At 45.4% G+C, this 18,611-nt stretch overlaps 1 protein-coding gene across 1 annotated transcript in view; it reads right to left on the reverse strand.

The window, feature by feature from the left end:
* Nucleotides 1–13,463, reverse strand: part of LOC135391198 (Krueppel-like factor 1) — a 101,049-nt gene extending 87,586 nt beyond the window's left edge. The window contains exons 1-2 of the mRNA XM_064621349.1: nt 13,366–13,463; nt 108–217 (exon numbers count right to left, since the gene is read on the reverse strand). The gene's annotated coding sequence lies outside the window, so the exon portion shown is untranslated. The remainder of the gene's footprint in view (nt 1–107; nt 218–13,365) is intronic.
* Nucleotides 13,464–18,611: the final 5,148 nt, after the last annotated feature.

Consider the following 18,611-nt stretch of genomic DNA (forward strand, 5'->3'; position numbering starts at 1 on the left):
AGCGTGCAGACCAAATGGATTTTGTGCAGCATATAGGATACTGCACATATGTCGGCAGCAGAGTTATAGCAGTATATGGACACTAAAATTACGGAAATTTTTCTTACAGTGTAGAGTACTGTCCTGCGTGCTGTACCACACGTTGAACGGACGGGTTGAACGAACCTGAATGAACGCATGCTGCGAAGAGACGTCATCTCAGTCTTCTCTGTTAGAGCTGCACGCCAGCAATGTGTGATAAAAAAAAGAAATCCTCGCACTGCAAATGACTGACTTCTGAAGCCGTCCTGGTAACATCCTGGCACAAACTAATCAGCTGTCTTATACTTGCCGTGCATCAAGGACACCTACATCATAAGTTGGTAACACATCAAATAAGGCTACTTTAGTATGCATACAGTGGCGGGTTTCGCTTATAGACTCTTAGAACGACGTCTTTGACGAGAGTCCTTAGCAAGTAATGTGTACTGTGATGTTATACGTAAGGTTTGTCTGTGCAGTGTGGAGACATGTTGCACGTGCCGTAGGGTAGGACTGCGGATAATTTGGACCACCTGGGGTTCTTTCAACGTGCGCCGGAAATCTCGGATACACGGTGCTGGAAGCAATGTTCACCTCCCTCACATTGCTACCGTCCTGGGCCGGGATCGAACCCGCGATCTGGAGCTCAGCAAGCCAGCACGTTACCGACTGAGCTACCGAGGACGGTTCCTGAGCAAGGAAGCCAGAGAGTGGAACACGTACAGCTTGGCCGTTAGACGGCTCACCAGTCACCGGGTGCTTTCTTGATGTCAAGAGGTCCGTCGGCATATCTGTCCAAAGCAGTCCGTAGCACTTCAAGACTCGATGTGTACATGGCTCGCAGCGGAACAGTACGTGCTCGGTGTCCTCTGGCACTCTACGTATATGGTCTGAAGAGGAGGCTATCACGATGCGACGTAGGAACCCTTTCTATAGATGAGACTGAGTCTGTTTGACCGAATTCCGAACGAATCTACAACAACAACAACAACTTTATTTAATTGTTGATGTGTGGGGAGTTTCATCGCCAGGGGCGATACCCTGCTCCATTGCTGGCGGCAATGTGGTGAAATGGGATATCTGAGTCCCCTCACAGTGAGGTCCGGAGGTCTACAGTGTCCGAAAACTTTAGAAGTGCTTTCAGGGCAGAGTGTTGATGGGCTAGATTTCACCATGGAGGGACCAAGTAATTTTGGACATACAACACAACTGGAAATGGATTTCTTGAAACCGATTTTCAGCTTGGCTGCATCCTTGATATGGTGCCAAAGAGTTACGATTGCTTACAAAATGTCTGTCGTTTTGACGTCGCCATTGCTCTCCTACGTTTCTATATGCGTTTTGACGTTTTTGTGTACCCCTGCCGTCACGTCTGAACAGTAGGCAGTGAATAACCGGTAAGTGGATATAATCCTGCGCATGCCAAGACTCATTTGCTCATTTTTATACACTGCTCCGCGTTCTGCTCTTTGATATATGCCGCTAAGCCTATTCAAAGCAACACCAAAAAGGGAAAAAAAGATGGCAGCGTCCAGAGCGGAAGTGTGCCTATCTGTTCCGATATTGTTATGTCATATCATTCGGATTATGCAAATTCGGTTAGATCGTGGTTGGACTATATGTCTGTTTGTGGACACACATCTACATGCATGCTCCAGCGCAGAGATAGTTATGCATGCAGGTTTTCCCGTGGCGAATACGATTTGCCTAAGCCGTCTGTTTATACAATAATCATTCCTGGCAACCATGGGTGGCTACGCTCTTGTCGTTGTGGCCTTACTGTATTGTTATCCGCGTATATTTGGTACGTTGTTTATGCGATTTTAATGTTAGATTAGGTTAGATGACAATCCAGGTTGTTAAGTTATGTTAAGAGAAGTGCCTCTGGACGAGGGCCACCGATATTTTCAACAGAGACTGTTCTCTTCTTGAGGTTGTTAGGTTAGGTTGGGTTAGGTTAGGTAACAATCTAGGTCGTTATGTTATGACAAGGGACGTGCCTCAGGACGAAGGCCACCGATATTTTGAACAGAGCCTGTTCTTCTGTTGTTCAGATTGTTAGGTTCGGTTCGGTTAGGTAAGGTTGTTAGGTTGCTAGGTTGTTAGGTCAGGCTAACGGAAATGCCTCAGGACGAAAGCCGCCGATATTTTGAACAGAGACTGTTCTTCTCTTCTTCAGGTTGTTAGGTAAGGTGTATTGTAGCATAGTAATACAATTGCGTTCCTTTATGATGTATAATTAGGGTCTGATATGATTGTGGCTTGATACGATGTTGACCAGAACACTCCTTACTGTGATATGTTAATACTCGAATGCATAAATGCATGCAGAAGACACGTTGAATTACTGGGTAGAAAACGGCCCAATTTTGGAACCCGAATATCTACAGGTGAAGAAACTTTATGTACACATGTAGAAAACACAAACGATACCAAAGTTTGCGCATTGCAAAACATATGTGATACGCTGGAACGTATGTACACGTTTGCACTGAAGCGCAATTGTTCAATCTGGAGACAAAACAGAATATTTTCGTGCATAGCCAAATGCACCCCAGCAACGGACCTCCTTCGATAACAAAATTAGTGTCATCTAATAAATTGGTGGAGATTTACACCGCAAGTATATGTTAAACCAGCAAACAACTATTCCGCACCAGCAATGATCCATACCTGCAATAAAACCGTTATCATACGTGATTTATTTAGTATGATAAGTGGCATCTACTATCGGTTTGGAAGATTACATCTTCCCTCATGCAGAATAGCCGTTTGATGATTGTGTCACAGGGCTCAGAACATTCATGCAGTATCATCATCTGTTATTATTTAATTATTAGCATGTATTTTCATCTCGTTTTTGTTTTTCTTTTGTTCATCGTGCAAGCATCCGCACTCTTTTGTTGTTAGCTCCTCACATTTGGATAATCAGCATCAGCTGAGAAAATCATGCCCCGAAGCAAACCGTAGAATCTCGCGACAAGCATGTAATAACCTCTAGAGCTGACGGCCCTGGCAAGAAGGGTTGGTATTTTTGCTAACGTAATTATCTGAAGAACACGTTGGCAGCGAGCCAAAAGAGATTAGCGTTAAATATCGGAAAAGAAATTCCGAAATCGAAACTTTCATTATGCGGGTGTCCGCATTCGGCATTGCGTCGTAAGCCACAAGACGGTGTACAAGGTTATTGATATGGCCCGGGGACACCGGACGAGAAATAGAGGACTGGTAATTTGATGTTGGCTTCGGTGCAACAAGATTGATGGTCCAATCAAGTGTCGGACTGCGAGGGTGGGCATAGCGCGTGGGTACGCGACTGATTGGTCAGAGAGGGACGAGTTGTTCTTGATGTTAAACTGTTCCTTGAACAATAAGTGCGCAACAGTTCGAACGCTCTCGTCCGAACCCATAGCGAAGTTCGGGTGCTGTGTCCGTCATTATTACGCACGTAAGTTTACATGCAGGAGCAGTCGAAGAGTAATTACTCAAAGCGCAAAAAAATACAAAAATAAAAATAAAACTAGACAATAAAGAAGGAAAGGGAGCCCCCCCCCCCCCATCCCTTTCTGTTGAGTAGCAATATCTACATCGAACAATCAGAGCATATATTTCAGTACGGGCTTGTTTGTACGGCCGGCTCGCGTTAATGTTAACTTGAACACCCTCCGCCGTTATTTCTACTAAGCACCACCAGGGTGCGAAGGCCGGAATGGCGTTCAAGCTAAGTCTGATGCGAGCTGTACACTGGAATATAGCTATCTTAACATTGCGAAGTCCTACAGTTCCCCGCCAATCTGTGTAAAGGTGAAGGATTTTTCTCAGGTCCGAGCTCCCGGAGTCCTCCTTTCTTGTTTACCTATCGTTGTTTAGAAAGCAATGAACGTACACTAGAACGGAAGTTACTGAGACGAAAGTCTATGTGCAATCTGAGGTTTCTCTGCTGCTGTTGCGCATCCATAATTATACGGAGGCTTCTTGCTTAATTGGCCTGTTTTGTAAGGTTGTGGGTGTGACTCAGTGAAGAGGGAGGATCTCGTTGGAGGCAGGAAGAGGCGCTGCGTAGACAGTAGAGGGCAGTTTGTGAATGAGGGTGTAGAAAAGGTAAGTCTGAAAAAATACGAGGTGGAAATAACATAAACGTATTTTTGTTGTTGTTGCCGACGCAGCATGGTTCACAGCAGCACTGCGTGTTGCAGATCTGCATTTCAAATGCAACATTACGGTGGCATACTGTACTCTTTATGTTCACCCATCGGATACACCCTATTACAACCTTCTCAGGGACTATTCGTTATTTTCCCAGCCCAAAAATTAAAACTTGGGGTTGCTGGACGACAACAATCACGTAAGGAAGCCAACAACTGACAAAAGGAAGAGAAAAATTTAAAATAAAACACAACCTGTGATGCTTCTTGTGCTTTCTGACCACATATATTCCGGAAGTGTCAAGTGAAGCACCCGATGAATGATTCGTGTTAGTTCAGCTGGTGAAATCAAGCACCGCCGGATCTCAAAACTTAAGTTGAGTTGAGTTGATAAGAAAAGAAAAAAATGGAGGAATAGGCACTCACTACAAGAGCCGGCTACCTCACAACTAACACAACTGAATGGACGCAATAGCTGCAAGAAGGAAATACCTCGCGCACTTGGGTTGCAGTTTTGTTTTGTTCAGTTTCGGTTTCGAATTTGTTTGGCAACGCGGCTCAATACGCTGTGTAAATCGTAGTTCGGATCTCTCACAACGAACATTACGCCTGAACCGTTTCGCGAACCGGGAACCGCCTAAATTTTTGTCGGTTCAGTCCCGGTTCGGTCCCGGTTCGGTTCAACGCGAGAAAAAATATTTTGGATCGGTTCAGTTCCGGTTCCGCGAAAAAATACGATTTCTTCTTTTTTTTGTTTTTGTTTTGCGGTTTTCTGTTATGTTCAGTTTCGGCACGTATGTATTATACACGTAGTGCACGTCCCTCGAAGACGACGATCTGTCCACTACCGTCACACGGGCAGGCTTCAGTGGTCATAGACACCAATGACCGTTGAAGGTGCGTATAGCGCCACCTACCGTGTAGCGTGTCAACTTCTCATAGAGCATTGGATTCAATGCGCCCTGTCAGGTTGACACGTTCCACGCTTAGCGGCGCTATGCGCATCTTCAATGCCCATTTGTTTCAATGATTACTGAAGACTGCCAGTGTGACAGCTGCACAAGCAGCTTTTACCATGCCTCGGTCGTGTTCGAACCTGCAACCCTGTACATTCAGGTGTGGAAGCGCTAAAGTGCAAAAATGTCTCATCGCAGAATGAAAGATGCCGTTATCTTGACATCAACACAAAGGGAGGGGGAAGTCATCCGGCCATTGCGTCGTTCATGAGTTATGCGCGAACGAAACCGCCATTTATGCATCCTCTTTCCTTCTGAAGAAGGGCGACAACGCGTAGCGGGTTCTCATTGGTCTCCGCAAACCATCTGTCGAATCATCGCGGGAGATCGTATGAGGAGACCAATCGGAGGTCTCTCCGCATTGTCGCGCTTCCTGAAAAGGAGAGGGAAGGATATAAAGGGAAGGGATACAAATATGCGCAGACAGAAATATTTTTTAAATTCCGTGTTAGCGCCGCGAAGCAACTGTGGCTATGAGCGGCGTACAGATGTGGACTGATGGAGAGAGGACAGCGGGAAGGCGTGGGGGAGGGGGGTTAGTACGCGTCCTGGGCAGACTTCAGGGTGAACTGTGCCAACATTCCTCTGGAAAGTCTTCGGAAAACTAAGGGAAAACCTCAGACAGCACAGCCGGTGGTAGGATTCGAACCCACCACCACCCACCTTGGCTACCACCAACGACTTACCAACCTTAACCTGCTCGGTCATCATGCCGCTGGTCAAAAGCTAATACCATGGTCCCTCAATACTAATAGCGTGCTAATACTAATCCAAAAATGATAGGTACAGAAAACTGAACATTTCCTCGTTTCGGCTAGATTTAGCTTATTTCCCTGCGTACAGAAGAGCAACATTCCATCACAAGACGTAACAGACGCACGCTTCAATTATGCTACCCTTTCCGTTTGCCAGAAGGCCTAATCTATGTCCGCATACCTGCATTGGCGCTCGTGTCCGGCGTCGCGCAAATCACCCACAAATTGTTCGCATGCACGGGAACATAATCTGGCGTTGTCACGCGAGAGTATGTTCCCGGCGCATGTGGACCTATGAGGCGTTGATGTTCGCGGTCGTTACTGTGTCCATTGTGATCCGGAGATTGCGTGTCATTTTCTTGCACCGTTAGCTTCGGCGTGTAGTACAATGTGCTTTCTGTGTGTGTTCCTTGATCATGATCTCCTTTATGTGTTCCACGAAGCTAAGGACATCCAGAAGCTTCGACGTTGCGCACTTTTTGGCCGTTACGTTGATCCGGGTTGAGTGGGATCTTGAAAAGGGAATTGAAGCGCATGATAAATTACGTGTATGGGACTTCCCCTTTCCCGGTTCAGAGCGTTTTATATCCAAGTTGCTCGTCAAGGTGAACTGCTGTAGGTCGGAAGCCAAAAACATGCGAGACATGTTTCGAAACGCGAGATAGGAGTGCAGATATCCGTCATGACAATAAGATAAAAACTGAAGACTAAGAAAGGATAGACTAAAAAAAAGTAAGACTGGTGTACAAGGGACAACGAGAGCGGTGGTGTTATCTTTGAGTGCCATCAAGGAAAAAAGTCATCGAATAAGCGCGTGCAAGAGTTACCTAGTGAAATGGCAAGAGACATATGGAAAGAACGAAACTGTTGACTGTTTTAAGCACTCTGAGCAATAATTAAAGGTCCATCGAGATCCACATGTTTATTACAAGTACTATAGCTGTCTGGCATTTCAGTATATTCAAGGTGAACTCGATCTATAGAGAACAGAAGGTCTGATTGGTAACACTGAATTGTTTCAGTGGATGGCGGTAACGGCGGACGAACAAGAGCTTAGCAGCTTTTGGTTAAATAAACCTTGTCCTTGGTGGGCCCTGGATCAGGCACCGTGCGCTCTAATCGCGCACTCTATACACTAAGTTTGAATGCCGACTATTGGGAAAAACCTTTTCTCAAAAAAACACCACGTGATCCATTCCACTCATAAGTACGACAGAGCATGGTTCCTGCCGCTTCGACCTTGATGCCCCATCCCCCCTCTGATGCCATGCATGAATTTGAATCCCGAACAGCGCGAGAAAGAGATCTCTTTTCTCTCCAGTTGTTGTATTGTATTGGATGGAGATGTAGGAGCCAATGGCGGCCACTCCGTATAACTTATGTAGCAGCGAGCTGCACGCTAGTCATAGGTTATGAAGCAAAAAGAATTAGAAAGCAACTTCAACAACAGCAGAATTGGTAGCCATCCAGCTGGCAATGCAGTACGTAGTAGCACAACAGTCACCTGCCGAGTGGGTGGTATACCCGCGATTCAAAAGCGGGACCCCAAGCCATGCTTTCTGTATGACACCAACAGTTCGCCAAATACTCCATGAATACAACAAAGTAGAGTCGCCGGCCAGAAAGTAGCTCTGCAGTGGATTCCTGGACATGTGGGTATAGGAGGGAATCAAGCAGCAGACGAACTAGCAGACATAGCACACCTATCTTCAACACTGCATCAGGTGATATACTCAAAGTCAGATGTTACATCTTCATTAGGGTCATTGTCGCAGGAAATGTGCAGACGGCGATGGGTACAATTGCATTCGTTGATTTTTGATTCGTCGCTGCTACATCGTATAGATCCGGAGCTGAAGTTCTGTGTTCCGTCTACGTTACCGCTCTTGTTCAGACGTTTTTACACCGGTGTCGCTTGAATGTGCCTTATGGCAGTCATTTGCTTCATAAAGTTGGAAGAGCCGACTCATCGAATTGTTCGGTTTGTGCAACGGTGGAGGATTGTGAGCATATTATAATGCACTGCACTAGATATGCGTCTCAAAGAGCTATACACTGAAAGTTACACTTGCTCGACTATACAGCAGGGTCTTCGATATAGTGAAGGTGTTGGGACTTTCGGCACCGAACACGAGGGATGCTGCCTCGGCGGCACTTGTGAAATTTGTTCAGAGCTGTGGGATGGATACAACATTCTACGATTCTCTGTGCATGATCTTGGGATAATTGTGAAGAGTGGATAATTGTGGACTTCTAGTGAACATGTGAGTAGTGGACTTCTGAATAGCGAACATGTGAATAGTGAATAGCGAACTTGCGAGTAGAGCATCTGAGAAGTAGCTTTTGGGGGTGGGGGATGAGAATTTATGTTCGGGGTAACAGAACAAGTCGGGAGACGTGTTCAATTTCTTCTTTTTTTTTTCCTTACAAACAAACAAACAGAATAAGAAATAAGTGTAGCAACATGTAAATAGACACTGAAGAAGAACTGTCTGCTAAAGATTGACAAAAAGTCGCCCGAGGAAGAAACAACTCAAGAGGCACAGAACCCCGGAATAGTCGATATACATTGTGTGCCCCAATATCTTGAAGAAATGTTATCACAGGGCATCCACAGCACTCCGTCTATGGTGTGAGGACCAAGCGGCCAAAACCATCAAAGTACTAAAGGGACAACAATCTACTGCTGCGAGCGAGGACAGGAGGAGACTCCGAGCGACAGAGTGCAGCACGTACACGTGCCATAAGAATATATTCTGTGTTCTTGGCAGCGCCGCACTCCGAACGGTCAGGAGACACCAATTTCCCTATTTGATGAAGGAGCTTCGAAGCAGAGATGGGGAGTAATCCATTGCGTATCGATAATGTTGATGAATAATGAGTAATGACATTACCCATTACTTACTAAACCCTGCAATTAGGAACTGTGCCTGATGCATGCAAGAAAAAAAAATCCCCAAGCTGGTTTTCCCAAGACATCTTTGTCACCGACCATGTCACCAAGGAGGGTAGAGTAGTAGTGGAGTCTTCGAACACCAACTCCTACGGTGCAATTGGCCTTAGTAACACCACCTAGCACTTAAAGACTTCCGAGAAAATGTAATGCCGAAGTAATGTCATTACTTGATAAAAGTATTGTAATGTAATGTGAATTTATTTCCACAAAAAAAATTGTGGTGGAAGCTGTGAAAAAAAGTCACTATAGTGACTTGAGGGACTTACAGCTCCCAGCGACATACAATTGGCAATGGTGATACAATGCAACATTCGAAGGAAACTCGCATCACTGAATAACATATAAGCCGGTCAAAAAAAAGAGACAAATGTAAGTCAGTATAAAACATCAACATAGCTACAGAAACCAAAATAAAGTTAGTTCTACACCACACAAAAGTACGCATAAAAAAAAAACGTATTCTTGACACCTTTACCCCTGCTATTGATCATTGATAACTACTGGTCAAAACAATTAACTACAGAAATCACGAATGCATGTACGGGACACATTTAAAGGATTGAAAGAGCATTCATTTAATAACTGCGGCAAGCGATGACTGACCCGCTGTTCCCCGTAATTCGTCCTACAACGGGGAATGTTCCACTGCTGATGAGCGCGGGAAGCATAGTGACGTGAAAGCTCTGTGAGATCGAACACTGATAAGACACCAACCAGTGATTTCCTTACAGCCAATTTAGAATATACAATAACAGAAGTCTGTACTAATACAGATTGTGAATGGGAACCAAACCGTTGCTTTCGAAACGTCCAGTTGTTGTGTGGCAATAAGGGAGGCGGTCCGGAATTCCTATGAATCTTTTTTGCAGACTAAATAACCTATCCAGATTCGTACTTGTTGTGGTACCCCATACCAAAAAGCAATAATTGAAGTGTGCATATATAAGTGCATAGTAAAGCATCATGACAGTTGCCCTTGACATATATAACTGCGATATTTGAATAAAAAGCAAAAAGCACGAGATGCATTGGTGTGTACATGACCTATGTGCAACGACCAAGAAAGGTTCGAGGTAAAGGTCACCCAAGAATTATAACACTATCAACAATGCTAATGACTGAGTTACTGAGCAATAGATTAATTGTGGATGTCACAGGTTTATTTTTAGCAGAAAAGAAAATGGCTTTGGTCTTATTGGCATTAATTCTCAAGCGATTTACATCGGCCCATGACTTGATTTTTTGAAGTACATGGTTAGCGACTGCAATTAGTGTGTCAGGGTGGGAGCCGGAGAAAAGAAGACTGGAGTCATCAGCATAAATGATAAAGTCAGCCTCCTTAGTTATAGAGACAATATCATTTATGTAAATCGAAAAAAGGAGTGGCCCCAGAAGACTTCCTTGCGGCACACCACTTTTAATTTTGCTAAGGCTGGAGGAATAGCCATTGACAACGACCTTCTGATGACGAAAAGACAGATAGGAAGCGAACAACGAGAGTGCGATACCACGAACGCCGTAGCCAGCGAGTTTTTGCAGAAGTACAGCGTGGGAAATCGAGTCAAAGGCCTTGGTAAAGTCAATTAACACCCCTAAGGTTAGTAGCTGATTCTGAATGTTTTTCAGGATGATTTCTTTCTGCGTTAAGAGAGCGAGTTCAGTGGAGCTATTCTTCCGAAAGCCGAATTGGCGTTCAGACAGCAAGCTATATTTTTCAAAGTAAGCCACGAGCCTCTTGTGTATTACATGTTCAAAACCCTTTGAAAAGACAGGTAATATTGATATTGGTCGGTAATTAGAACGGCTGGTCACGTCACCACTTTTATGTACCATGAGGACCTTGGCGCACTGCATGCCCTCAGGAAAGGATCCTGTTAGCAAACATAAATTGAAGTTATGCACTAGACAAGGTGTGATAGCGTCCATTATCGTTTTAAAGGGTCCAATTTGCATGTCGTAGACATCCAACACTTTACTGTTCTTAAGCCGCATAAAACTATGATCAACTTCAACCTCATCAGTTTGGGAGAGGAACAATGAGTTAGATTCTCACAAGCCAAATGAATGTCGTGTGCACAGCTATCCTGATCAGATGAATGGACTAAGTATTCATTAAAAGCGTTTGCCATGTCCGTTCCTTGATAGCTAACACCGTCTACGTTGTTGATTGGGTTTTCTGTAATTAACAAGCTTGTTTATGTTACGCCAGATAGCTGACGCATTCCCTTTACACGATAAGAAATTGTTCACGCAGTAGTTTTGTTTGGCTTTTTTTAGCATCACGTTGACACGATTACGCAATTCCTTGAAAGCCTTAAAACAATCAGGATTTCTATGCTTCAGAAATTTCCTAAATAGCCTATCACGCTTTCGCATAGATTTTAGGATGTTCCGCGTTATCCATGGTTTCCTGGCTGACCTAGGTCTCACGTTGTGTACAAAAGGGAAACATTCCCTACAGATGTCATGTATCGTGTTAAAGAAAATATCATAGGCTGCATCTACGTTTTGGCACTGCAAAGCATGGTTCCAATCTGTGGTACGTACTCTTTCCCCAAACTTCCGCAGATTGGCTTCATTTATAACTTGTTGTTTGAAGGTCAAATTAGATCTACTTCCACGGGAATGACAGCTAAAAAAGATTGGCAAATGATCACTGAGCTCAGTGCTAAGTGTACCACTAGTCGCGTCTGAAGAGGAGTAATTTGATATAATAACATCGATTGAAGTACAGCTAGTTGGCGTGATACGGGTCGGAGCCTCAATAAAATTAAAAAAGCCATTGGCCTCAAGAAGCTGTTTCAGTGTGGCCTGTAGGGCTGAGCGACCAGACATGTCAATATTTATGTCACCACCAAAGAACAAAGTAAAATTGTTATCAGTGATGTACGAAAAAAAGCCTTCCAAAAAAAGGAAAAAGGACGAAGTGTTTTCTAGTGGGAGGACGGTATAATACAGAGTACACTTCACATCCTGACATCACAGTAAGCATTTCGTAATTAGCGGTACAGACAGTGTATTCTTTCAAAATTTCACACGACTTATCTCTTAGTAGAATTGATACACCGCCGCCCCTTTTTGATGTCCGGTTTAGGAAGTACGTTTGGTACCCGGGCAATCTAATCACGTCAAAATCATTACAGCACCAAGTTTCTGTGAACATGAGCACACTAAAACAATGCTTGCACTGTTGAAGGAAACTTTCAAGCCTCTCCATTTTGTTGGCAGCAGACTGTAGATTGGCGTGCAAGATGTTTAATCCCGAACTTTTTACAATACTATACAGGTCACGTGGCAGTACTGGTTCTTGATACATCAAGGTCATATTAAAAAAAAGAAAACAGAAACACAAGAAGTTGCGCTAGACCATCTTGTTCAAGTCTCCTACAGTCTCAATCCTGATGGCGTTACATCCTTGCGCCTTACGAACAAAAGTTATACCATGCTTTGTCCAGACGAAGGCGTAGGACATTTCACGAGCTTTGGCGCGTGCTAGCCAATGTAATCGGCTATTAGTTTCTGTCAAGTTATCATGAATGTAGATTACCTTGGTTGCATCATTTTTTTTAGCTTGTTACGAGTTATAAGCCATATAGAACCCTGTCATTACGATTTAGAAATCTGGCAATAACCTTTGGGGTTTTCTCAGCTCTACTTGGTAGCCGGTGAATTGCTTGAGTGTTTTCTCTGTTGAGTGGCGCGACCTGTAGGACACTGGCTACAAGGTTGACCCTCTCATAAAGTTCCTCCTGATCCGTGACCGCGATACCATGTAGTTCAAGATTATTTAGAGGACCATATTGCTCTAAGTTATATAATTTACGCTGCATATCATCTGTGCTTGCACTTTTTACTTCAATAGCGTTTACACGCGCCTTTAACTCTTTGATATCTACATCCTGCTTGGCCATACGTTGCAATAGCTCATCATATTTTGCCGATAACATTTCCATAGCTGCCTCAGTGCCATGTATAGTATCCACCATGGGGAGCAGCTTGTCAACGTTTGTTTTTATGTCTGGTAAATAGGCAAGATGTTGTGGTAACAGTAGAGATGACTTTGTATGGCAGACAGACCATCATCTTGCTCTTTGTTAACAGGTTGTTTAGACCTTAGCTTCGCGTTTACATAGGTAGAGCAAGGCCACATGTTTTTATCAAACGATTTCCTAGCAGCTACGGCTTCTGAGACGCCAGAGCATTTGCTAATATGGTAGCAATTCGTACAATCATGGCAGGTAATAGATGCAGCGGTAACACAGTTTTTCATACAAAATAAACATACTGCCTCACTTAAGGATACCTCGTTATTTAGGTCCCGGATTTGATTGCACGTCCCCAGAGGAGAGCAAACGCAGGGCGCAGAGGTCAAAACATACACATACACTATAAGCATATGGATTTAGGCATGGTGGTACCACTATGATAATTTGACATTTGTTACAAACAATACCATAGCATTTCTTTCTCACCTGGAAGAAGAAGACAGACATTTAGTGTGCGTTGCCATTTGGGTACCACCATGCCAATAGTCGATCGCACACTGATGAATTCGCGTATGTATGGGCTCCAGAGGCATCGACGGCGATAGCGGTCTGGTGTGGCAGTGAGTCACTGCTCGAGATAGCGCAGACGCAAAGTTTCCCGACAAATCCGGTTGTGGTAGTGTTGTGGCAGTTTGCAGCATCCACGTGTCAAGAGAAGCGCTCTGGTGGGACACATTTAAGTTGGCAATATTATCCGTAGACAACAGGACAGTACACACACTGGAAGAAGAAGAGCAGGCATTTAGTGTGCGTTGCCATTTGGGTAACACCATGCCAATTGGCACGAGTAATTCCCCATTCATCTTCATCATTGTATTTGTTGTTGTTGTTGTTGTTATTAAGCGTGAAGAACTAATGAGTAATGTTGTTACTCACTATCGTTTATTAAGGGAAGAGCATCAGGACGGGAGCCGCCAATATTTCGAACAGTATATTTTGGTATTCAACAGCGCATATTTCCAACGCCTGTTCGAAATATCGGCGGTCCTCGTGCTGAGGCCCTTCCCCTCACATTTCCCCACTGGTTCGCTGTATGTTCTACCTTTCTGTGTAATGATTAATGGTAACGCATCACAAAATAAAAGATAATTTCCCCAACTCTGACTCGAAGTCGGTTGCATGAGGGACTGCAATTGTTATGAAATCTTTGTCCCGCTGTTCGCGATAAAACGGCTTCGGCATCGGAACTCGCCGGCGACGGCACGGATTTTTGATGTGCTTCGCGGCCCACGCTTCGCTAGCCAACCAGCAGCGGCTGACAGAATGCGCAGGATGCTCCTGCCTTGGAGCCATTGTGTGAAAAAGCTGCTTTTCGGAAACATCTCCATGGACCGTTGCTGTGCGCTCTGCGGCGTGACATAAAAATATCCGCCGCTCAAAGGAAATAAGAGATGACGTTCGTTGATCAAGGGTCCTTTGGAGCCTGCGTGATTTCTTTTCTTTCTTTTTTTTTCTTCAAAAAAGGTTAAGGGTTTTTGAAGGATATGGTCTGTGACGGTTGTAAAGTCAAGGGCCGGAAATGCTATTAGTGGTTTATGTAGTGTACGTTTGAATGGTGGTCGATGAAAAGAAAGGGTTTAAGAGTTCACCTTTCTTTTGTTATCAGTCGTATCATGTTAGGTCATCTCGAAATGTCACAGAGCGTGTATGGCCTCGACTGAGCTTGGCTGTCGGATGTCTTTAAACAAAGAAGGGTGATAGCGATGCAGTATGTGTCCAGCTTGTCGGATTATGTGGAAAAGTCGCTTGCACCCCCTGTCGACAAATGGGAAAACAGGAGCAGAGGATTTAGTGTACCAGGGTCGGTTACAAGGGAGCAAAAAATATGTGACGTTTCTGCAAATACTGTATTGGCAGAAAATGAAGACAACGTGACACAGTCGTTGATGGAGACGAAATGTCAGAAATGGCACACTTTTAACTTTCTAGATCTCCCCTATGGTACCCATGCGCTGACCTAGAGGCGGTCCAGATGTCCTGACACCATCCCCTGTCGTAGTCACATAGTGTTTCAACCGACACAAGCTATAGTGCATGTACCATGCTGCCCAATGTTGGACCCCTACCTCAGAAAAATTCTGGATCCGCCCATGATGGTACCCCATTCCCTTCGTTCTTGTTATCTTGAAGGGCCATGCTGGCAAGGTGTGTTAAGACAGCATCTCAAGCATCAACGCAGATGGTTGGGTGAAAAGGAAAGGGTATAGCGACTCACAGCAAACAAGGAGAGAAAAGACATAACGGCCGGCCGTGTCTTCTGCGTTGTGTCTGCCGCGACATTATTCACACATGCTCAGTTACATTTCCCTCACACCAACTGCGACCGCTGAAGAGATTTCGGTTTTATTCCGTGCTAAGAGCACGCAGACGACTCTGGACGTGAGGACGGCCGTAGACAGATTGGGAGATCACAGCGGGAAAGAGTGCAAAACTGAAGGAAGGGGCTCTGCGTCCCGAACCCATTGCAGGGGAGACTATAGTTGTACCAACACGAAGACGCACTGAAAACTTAAGGCAACACAGTCGCTGGTTAGCTTTCGAACCCATCACATCCCCGGTCTTTACCATGCCCTTGGTGCATAGCTGGGCGTCCTCACTCATGAGGACCCTCATGAAGACGCCTCACCCTCACCTCACGACGATGAGGTGAGGGTGAGTGAGGCCAGACCACGCTGAACGTTCCTCACGGGGACAGTCGTGAGGCATTGTCCCTCATGAGGTGAGGAAACGTGAGAATGAGGACCCTCATGAGGTGAAGATACGTGAGACCATAAGGGTTGTGAATAGCCTCATGAGGTGAAGGCATGTGAGGATGAGGATGGTGAGGCCTCTCGGGATCCCGATGCCCGGAGGTGAGGTTTGTGAGGGCAAAATTTAAAATGGAAGTGAGGGTGAGGGCGACTGAGGTTTGGTTACTGGTGAGGAAAATGTGGTGGGGGTGAGTGAGGCCAATGAAGTCTGTGCTTCGTGAGGTGAGGATGAGTGAGGCCGCAGGAAAATGCCCACCTATGCCTTGGTGCAACAATCAACCAAAGCATGCTGCGTAAACACGGCCATACTGCAACTGCCGGACACCTGAGGCGAACACCTGCAGAGATGGAAATTGATATTCTGAGGCTGGAACACGGAAGAAAGCATAGATCGAGAAGTTACCCGTCAAAAAGAACTCGTTACGAGTTAAGTTACCGTGTGAAAAATGTAACTAAGTTCATAACCAAGTTCTTCAGCCTGTGATGTAACTCGCAGTTACGGAGTTACTTAAAAAAAAGAGCGAGTTACTTCCAAGCTACTTGGGACACAAAATAGCACTGCACAGGTGCAGCGCGCGTTAGCAGTTCAGTTAGACCTTCAGTTGCCTGCGGATGAATGAAACACGCTTACATCGTTTTCGTTTATGTCCAACAATTCGAACGCTTTGCGTCTTACCCCTGTGGGCGCACAATGGTTTAGCTTCATTTCAATGGCAGCGGTTCTTACTTCCTGAATAGAATACTGTCATTGATTGAATATCACGTTTTATGGCATAAAATGCCATCAAAGAACCGGACAGAAAGCAAGAAAATATGTGGATGCAAGTGAAAAGCGAATTAAAAGTAACTTGGAACTTAGCTTAAGTTACTTTGGTAAAATTACCTGAAAAAGAAACGAGTTCCTCTGAAACTTAACACGCCGCAAAAGTACCGAGTTAAGTTACAAGTTACCAAAAAAGGAACTTAGTTACACTAACGAGTTACCTCGAACTCTGGACGAAACACACAAAGCCTCAAGTGCCTAAGAACAATGAATGAAGAAGGTAGGAAGTGACTGAAAAGCTGGCTAACCTCTTCAGTGACTTCCTACCAACAGAGAGACAAATTCTACCCCCTGCCCATACGTTAAGTGTTCCGCCTTGATTAGTCCAATGACATGATATACCAACATCGCACGATGTTACACGTTCATTCTATATATCCAAGCGGTGCCACGCAATGGACAGGATTCCATTTAGTGCATGTCGCTTCCTTCGTCAGTGCCATGTTTACGTGATCGTTCACCCGGCCGAGACAGTGACATGCGCGCATGGACGTGATATCTGTTGTGCTTCCGCCGATACAAATGTCCCTGATCGTGGCAGCTAAAACAGCGTCCCCGTGCCCCAGTGGGCCACCAGAGCGCATCTGTCACGTTCTAATCAGACTATGAAGCCACGCGTCCATTGCCGACACGTGATGCCTTTAATCTTGGCACTGTGTCACCCATTCTCCGTGCATGCGGATCTTGAGTGGATCGCTCTGTTTAACTTCTCCGACAAAAGGGTTGTTTTGTTGCCTAAGTTGCGCCTCGCGTGCGAGCGAAGTGCCATCCCGTGGCAGCTTTTTCTGCCGTCTGTATATACTTGGACGTCGTCTATCGCCGCGGAAAGGGGAACTGAATTTTGAAGAGTTGGTACACTCATACCCCTGTCACTAGGGGAGTCTTCAATCGTCATTGAAACCAATATTGAACATGCGTATAGCGACACCAAGCCCGTATAGCGTCAACTTCGAGACTTGAACTTGTCAAGAACGAACTCCTGCTGCACGCAGCTTACGGCGTTCGGTTAATTGGCAGCGTCTGGTATTTCCCTATGTGAATAACATGTGACATGTGTTTCGTGCGACACCTGTAGTGACGCCGCTAGCGAATGTACCTATGTTTATGCGAAGTAACATATTTCCCATGATTCTCAGAAAAAGAAAACGTTGCCTGCAGCAAGCAATGTTCATGCAAGTGAACATGTAAATTCTGTCAGAAAAAATACCAGTCATACCATGGAAAGTCTGCAGGAACACTCAGGGACAACATCAGATAGCGCAGCCGGTGGGAGGATTCGTACCCACCTCCCCCCAGTCACTCGCAGTCTAATCCCTCCTCTCAGAGCGAATGCTGTGTTCACCCTAGTCATGCAAGCCGTGGCTCCTCAGGAGTGCAGATACCTTCACTGAGGCGGCGGGATAAGGTGCCCCTTATAACGAGATTTTTTTTTTCTTCTTAACATACAGAAGCAGGTTTACTGCATCTTTCTGCCGTCCTTAGCACATTTGGCTGCATAACACTGGTCACTTGGAAAATCTCGGACATATCATTCTCCGTTGCCCATACTAACACCCTTTCTGGACCCCATTTACGTTGTCTTTAAATCAGCTGGAGCGCGCTTTCGCTACGTCAAAACTGCTTAGTACACGGTCATATCCAACAACAACAACAAGATAGATGATGACAATGGATGTGGGCTGCTTCACGGTGATACCTAGTCTACCCACACCAGCCGCCATGGGACTTTCCTGGCGACAACACTTCGAGCTGACCACTCACGTACCGGTTGCGGTACGCCCTCTCCGTGGAGTCCGCACTTCTTCACTGGAATCCGCAGCGCACGCGGAACACTTGTACATCCCATACTGACGTTGCAGCATGCACTCTGCGATACCATACGGTGTGCCCAGCCGTGCCGTGCCGTGCTGTATGCCCATTGCCCATTTGTGTACCTCATCTACGTGCCGTCCTCATTCTCTACCTCGAGGTAGCGACGCGAACCTCAACCGCATGCACCGCTCCGCGTCCGAGGGCGCAGTGATCTGGCGGCCCGCAGACGATGACGACGCGCGAGCGCCGCAACTACCGCGCGCCATGGCACAAGCCAGCAGTTGTGT

The sequence above is a fragment of the Ornithodoros turicata genome, chromosome 4, assembly GCF_037126465.1.
Source record: "Ornithodoros turicata isolate Travis chromosome 4, ASM3712646v1, whole genome shotgun sequence".
NCBI classification, from domain to species: Eukaryota; Metazoa; Arthropoda; class Arachnida; order Ixodida; family Argasidae; genus Ornithodoros; species Ornithodoros turicata.